Raw genomic sequence first — 7,710 nt, 5'->3', positions numbered from 1 at the left:
TCCATGTCTGGTAGTTTAGTTCTACTCCTTGAAGATTAGAGCTAATATAAGAAATAGGGACTTCGTTGCCATCATCATTTTTTTGGGTGAGGATTGTGGCATATGAAACATTAGAAGCGAAAGTGTACAAGAAGAATTCCTTGTCGAAATTGGGGCTAACCAATGCAGGAGCTTCTGCGATGGCTTCCTTAATTCGCTGAAATGATTTCTTAGCTTCATCACTCCACCTATACACAACATCTTTCTTCATCATCAGCTGCATGGGATGCACTATTTCTGTGAAGCCTGAAATGAATTTCCTAACGAAATTAATTTTCCCGAAGAAATATTACATTGCCCTTTTATTTGCAGGGGTTTGTATTCTCATGATGGTCTCTATTCTTTCAGTATCAATGACAATCCCTTCTTTAGGGAAGATATGACCTAGTAGTTTCCCTTATGTAACTGTGAAGATGCTCTTCTTGGGATTCAACGATATTCTGTATCTTCGACATCTTTCAAAAATATGTTTCAGGTGATAAATATGATCCTTTTTTCCATACGAATACACAGTAATGTCATCTGTGTACACTACTACTGATCTCTTAATCAATCCTCAGAAAGCTATGTCCATAGCTCTCTGAAATGTGGTGCCCACATTAATAAGTCCAAACGGCATTTTACGGTATGCGTAAATGCCCCATTTAGTGTTCAAGGTTATCTTAAGCTAATCTCCATTCGACACCAACACTTGATTATATCCCGAAAAACCATCCAATAGGGACATCATTTGGGACCCAAAAACGCACTGAAGAATGTGTTCCATAGAAGAGATAGGACAGTTATCTTTCTGTGATGCTTTGTTCAGGTTTCTGAAATTGATACACAACCTGATGTCTCCATTTTTCTTTCTTACTAGCACAAGATTGGCTACCCATCAGGTGTGCCTGACAGGAAAAATGATTTTGGCGTCCAACATTTTGTTTAATTCTTTCTTCACCAACAGTTCCAGGCTTGGATGCATCTTACGAACCTTTTGTTGGTATGGCCTAACATCCTTTTGCAATGGAATCGCATGTTGCATAACGCTATTATTGAAGGTTTTTAATTTGCCATACGTCCATGCAAAGACATCCTTGTACTCTTTAAACAGCTTAACAAATGCAGCATTTTCTCGTGGAGAGAATCCCAAGCCCAAATTAACAATTTTTGGGTCTTCTTTGGTTCCAAGGTTGACCGATTCATACTTCATGGATGAGCTATGCGTTTTGCAGTTAGTCGGCTTCTTAAATTTATCATGCAGGTCATACAAGTGCTCCATCTTGACGATTGACTTGGGAATTATATTGAGCTGCTCTTTTTCCTCATCTTCACTCCCATTCATAAGCTTGTCATGCTCTTTTTCATCAGTGACTGCATTTTTGAATGTTTTTTCGCCATGCAAGAACTCAAGGATTTTCTCATCACCTTCGAACACCTGCCAATTCGAGATGTTATCAGGTACAGATGGTCTAAAAATCAATTCAACGTAACATTTATTCTTTTTTAGTCTAAGATCAGGCAAAATTTTCGCAGCCATACCAGCCATCAAATCGACATATTGGTTTTTCCCTTGAGGTATGTATGTGATATTAAAAGAATCAAAATTGTCAATTAAGCTCCATACCTCATGTTGGTATCTTACCAGGTGTGGCGAATTGCAGTGTATCCTTTTCCTTACCTGGTCCACAATTATTTGTGAGTCACCAAAAACTTTAAGATTTTTTACCTTCATATCAATGGATTTTTTCAGGCCCTGCAACAAGCCTTCATATTCTGTCGTGTTGTTGGTGCATGTGAACTCCAACCGGCTGGCCATTAGATGTTGGTTCCCTTGCGGGTCAATGAGAATGCTCCCATCACCTGCACCTTCAAGGCAGTTAGAGCCATCAAAGTAGAGTGTCCAAAAAAAAGAATCTAATGTTACATTAAATGAACTACTTCCTACAAAATTGGTTCTATCATCTACTATATTATAGGGTGGCTCATCAGTTGGACTACAGGGGAGAGTTTCCAACTGTGTGTTTGTCACGGTTTCTTCAACTGTCTCTGCATGGAATTCTCTGAAATAGTTTTTAATGGCACAAACGTTGAAACTATAATTCCCAAGAATGGAGTTGGTAAACATTACAAGTTCATTAGGGCCATTTAGTTATGTTACCACATACTTCATGTATCTTTCTCAATCAACTCTCAGCATATAACCTTTTCCCTTCTGAGGCAGCAAGAGATGGGACCAATCAGTTGAGAAATATCCATTCAGTTTTGTTGACCAGTCCCTACTAAGAAACATTCCATAAGCCTCGGGTATGTTAACTACCACTCTGTCAATGACTTGTGTGTACTATGGTTTGGTAGCCATCAAATCAACACATCTTTCAATTCCCCAATTACTTTCACATTCGTTTTATCCAATTACATAATTCGAGGTCCAATTTTCTCGGGTATCACATGAAGTCTTTTAGCAACAAAGTAAAGCATAACAGTGGATGAGGCACCATAATCTACCAAGAAATTGTGTACGTTCATGTTGAAGCTTTCAAATGTGATAAGGAAAGGTGGAGTTATGGATTTTGATTTCTTTCCTATCATGGCCACATTGACATCTTGGGGGGTTCAATTCATTTATGACAGAGTGGCTTCCATAGTTGATGGTGTTTGGGCTGTACTGGGGGTACTAATAGGTCTGGATGCTAACTTCTTGGTTTGGTTTCTTGGAATGGTGGGAGATTTGCAATTCCGTTCATTCATATCTTTCAAGATTAGATCTCTTTGCTGCGTTAATTTTATCAAATTGAAGTATGTCGTTAATTTTAGCAAATCGAAGTATGTGATATTAGCTCGAGATTTCTTAAGGTCATCCACAATGTTGTAATCAATGTTATAAACAAGGTAGGGTAGAGTAAACATACCGCTTTTGTCGTTCTTAGGTGGGAGTTTACCATTTTGAGTCGCCTTTGTCACAATTGGAGATGTATTATCTTTCTCTAGATAGTTTGCAACTGGAGTACTCTTGGAATCACCACTAGGTCTACCCTTCTCAATAGGAACTTTTGGAGCGGATGCCTTCAAAGGGTGAACATATTTCTTTGTTTGGTCTACAGGCTTCATCACGCCCACAAGTGGTCCTTTACTTCATGTGTGAATTTCATTACTGTGGATTTCTGTCGTACTATCTCCTTCATCGTCATCGTTCTCATTTGTATAGAAATCCCACAGTACATTGATTTGAGATTCCTCATCCAAGGGCTCTTTTACTTGGTATTCTTCCTCATTTTCTTGTTCTGGATCCAACTCCACTGTAGGTTCTTCTTTAGTAAGGAGCGATCCGATAAGAGCCATCTCTTCCATATTTAAAATCCCTTCATTAGGTGGAGCAGGCAGCGCAAGTTGGCCATGACCACCTTCTATCTTCTTACAATAGAAAGGTTTGAAGGATTTTCTGTTGTTATAATCTCCTCCATTCCCATTTGTACTTTCTCCAGAGTTCCTCTTCATATCGATGACTGTGTTCAACAATTTCTTAATGATCCAATGCAAACCTTCCACATCTGTGGTATCCTTTTCTTTGATCTCAACCACTTTGTTATCACTCCCATTATTATTCTTACATGATTGAGAGGCTTTCTTTTCTTCGGTTGTATGATGACGTGTTGTGAGACTGATCATTTCATTCTCAACTTTTACTGCTTCATCGATAGCACCCTGTAAGGTTTGTGCATTACTCCTTTTGACCCACATCGCAGTAGCGACAGGGAGAGTAGTGATGTAGAATTCCATGAGCACCTCATCAGTAGGTATAACGTTAGCCAGGATTCTATTGAACAAAGTGCTGAACCGGATGTTAAAATCCTTGACCTTCTCTTTGGTTTCCATTTTCAAATGGGATAGTTCTAAAACTAAGGCCATAGGTGCTTTGTCATCGCCAAACTTGTCTAAAAAGGCCTATTGAAAAGCACCCCATGAGGTGATTGATCATATTCTCAAGCTAAAGTACCATGTGGAGGCCACACCAATCAGAGTAAAAGGGAATAAGTGACATACTACATCTTCATCGGCTACCCCCAACATGCACATGGCTAGGAAGAAAGAGTGAATATGGTTATCAGTAGTGTCTCCCCGCTCAAGGTTGAATTTAGGCAATACTCTTTTTGCATTCCTGGGTAAGGCATGCTGCTACCCAGGTACTGCTACGACATCCTGAGCGAGCCAGGGAGGGACTGCTCCCGGAGGAGGTGGTAGAGGCGGATTCCCACTTGGAGCGGGAACTTTAGCCATATTATGGATAGGGAGGTTCTGGTTGGAGGTTTCTTCGAGGTGTTCTTTGTTAGGGTTTTTCATATCAAGCCGGGATTACCTTTAGAGGGGGAATCCTTAGGAATTTCTTCCCAAGGAGTGTCGATACTTTGCAAGGACTCTAGCACAATATCTTCAAGAGAAGGGGCTGTAGATGTCTCTTTGCTTATGGTAAAGATCCTTGGCCTTCTTTTAGTTGTTAGGGGTAAAGAGTCAAATATGGGAGCTAAGAGAGGGAACAAGTATAAGTCCAAGTAAGTACTCTGACTGGTTGTTCCTAAGTGACAGGATATTCCCACAGTATCTCTTCTTTGGGTGACCCAAACACAGGACTTAGAGGGATCTCGGCTTCTTCGAAATGAGGCTCTTCCAAATGTGTGGAAGTATCTTTTCGACCTTTATGATCCATACATTAATCTTTTCGAATCCATGCACGAAATTTATAGATGAAATCCTGAAAATTTGTGGACCGCGGTCCAGGCCCTCCTTCTAGCACCAATTTGTTGTCACGTCGAATGTTCATTGTGCCAACAAGGGGAACTAACCCGATCACATGCCCCGATTATATCTGCTTTCGTTTGGAGTGGCTAGTTCCAATGGGTTTTAAAGGATCCTGTAAATTGTTATAGGTGTTGAAAGATTGCTCCCCGGAGGAAGACTTTAGTTAAATCAACAAAAGAAACAACTAACCTATATGTATTAAGTCCTATCTATACTAATTCTACCTACTTATACTAATCTTAACTATTCTAATCTATCTTGCAGGAGCATAATAAAAGAGATTAAACATCATATAGAGATTCCAAGTCCAAATGAATCAATTACTTAGTTCACAGATGAACAAGGTTGTATTAAAGCTTAATAACAATCTAATTATTCATACAAGAATGCACATTCCTGTTCCTACAAATAAACTTGCAACTGATGTTTAATATAGTTTCGAATCGAGGACCGCTCATGAGTTAACCATGATAAAGAATTACATTCAAATAACCAAGACTAGTCATAAGTTGTATCGTTATCAATCTGCACAAAACAAAACACATTTATATTTATGCCAACAACAACACCCTGATTCTAAACACATGAAAGAAGAGGAAAATAAATCTGAAAAAGGCTCCTTCTTGACCCAAACAGTATTCTTTATTAGCACAATAAATCAAAAGTTAATCTGCCCAAAAAAAGTCCTCTACCCATCTCTGGAGGTAATACTTATGCAGAAAAGACTGACCCTCCATCTCTCCCCCCCCGACTTTCCACCTTCCTGCTCTTTTCCATATACACATTAAAATATACAGATGTAGAATCGATCGATGAAATGAATGACACGTAGAGGGCATATCTGTTGGAGCGCTTCATTTCCTGGGGAAATGAATAGATGTTGATTAAAAGAGAATGACTACGTGTCATCTCTTTGCACCTGTATTGAGCGGATGTTATTTCCTATTATTTCCCGAAGGAAACTGAAGACACTGCGCTCATCATCCCACATCTGGCATGATTGAAGGTGTGTTTGAAGGTAATAACATCTTGATGGATCAGTGTTGTCATGAGTGCTTCCTCTTGACATAGAGCGTGCCTCCATTATGCACTATGGTGGTTCGTATCCCTTTCTTGCAGAGTATGTCTTTGCAATATTGACATTGGTGGTGCAGAGGTGTTGTCTTGATATAAATTGCATTTATGCATTACCGGGTCCACTCAAATTCTCCTTTCTTCTCTTGGTCCTTGCCTATAGAAATAGTTCATATTAGCTATGATTATGAGAAATATGACAACATGCCCACAAACAAACCTTGCATTCAGTCATAGTTTCTATTTAATCTCGCAACGCAGAGCAACTAATATTATTAAACCACTGAACCTGTTGTAACATGTATTCTCGTTACCCATAATATTCATTTTTATTCAAGAATCACTTGACAATGCTTCAAAAGCGGACCATTCACTCTATCGGATTTTCTTTTAAAAACCCGGACTGCAACACTTTATTAAAACACATGGGAATACACGGGAAAACCCGCAGCTGAACCATAAGGCCAGACTTCAAATACTATACACCCGGATCTATAATTATCGTCGGGTCTACTCATCGCCCATTCACATATCGCATGTTGCTTCACTTTCTCTGACTGTCGATTGCGATGTGCGATTGGCCGGACCCAAAAATATATAAGTTGTGTTTAATAGTCCTAGCGGGTTCGCCATATCGCATCGCGCCTTATGCGTAAGCCTTGGGCTCCGCCCATTGCAATTTAATATAGGCCGGACCTGAAAAATATGTGCACTACGGTTAATAATTCCGGTGGGTCTGTTGATTGCGATTTGCGATGGCCAGACCCGAAAAATATATGTTCTACGGTTAATAATTTTGGCGGGTCCGCCATATCACATCGCCCTTTATGTATAAACACTGAACTCTGCCGATTGCGATTTGTGATTGGGGAAGTGGACACGAAGAATATATGTGTTATGTTTAATAATCCTGACGGGTTCAGTGTATCGCGGTGCGCTTTATGTATCAACGTTGAAAGTGTCGATTGTGATATCTGATGCGATCAGAGACTTGATAGCATCGCAGTAACTCATGGGAGATAGACCTTAGCCCTTTACCAATGCGAAAAGCGATATGCAATGGAGGAGTGGTCAAGCGATTGCGATAAGTGATGAAGGCATGCATCGAGAGATGTGTAAAGACCAAGGAAGTGCAAAAAGGGTAAGTTATGCATATTTGTATAGTATTTCTATTATCAAAGCATTGATATATAAATAAGGACATGATAGAAGGTTTTGAGGGTTGAGTCCATATACACCCATAGTAAAGAGTGGGGGTTGGTTGTATGTGTGGGCATAGAGCACCATGAAGGTTTATGAGGATTGAAAAAGTACCGATGAAGGATATGAATGGAGGGCTAGGTTGGGTTATAAATGAATCATGCTGCAAATATTTATTTAGGGGGTATTAACCGTTAAAAATTGAATATTTGACTCGGCAGAGAGTCAAAATCCCTGGGATAAAAACAGATCATTCAGAGGGTTATCATTCGGAGAAATGAAATATCAAACTTCTAGGGACCCATTCAAATTTGCTACCAGAGCAGGTTTTAATAGGGTGGTGGTTGTGGCCACAACAGATTCATAGCTCATTGTACTACAGATTAATGGACAATATTTAATTAGAAACCCTCAAATTTTGAGAATGTATTTGTGAGTTTGTCTCTTGGAATGAAACTTTGATTTTATTGCTTATCATCACATTCCACGATGCATGAATACATTTACAGGTGCATTGGAAAACTATGTGTTAGATAGACATTTGTGAAACATGTAAATCATAAAACACCACATAAAAGACATGGTGAACATAAAAAACATCTATGTATATATATATATATA

This window comes from Pinus tabuliformis, chromosome 1_2 (assembly GCF_031772625.1).
Source record: "Pinus tabuliformis cultivar Carrire ecotype Pingquan chromosome 1_2, CPIR1, whole genome shotgun sequence".
NCBI lineage: Eukaryota > Viridiplantae > Streptophyta > Pinopsida > Pinales > Pinaceae > Pinus > Pinus tabuliformis.
Note: the sequence above shows the minus strand (reverse complement) of the source record.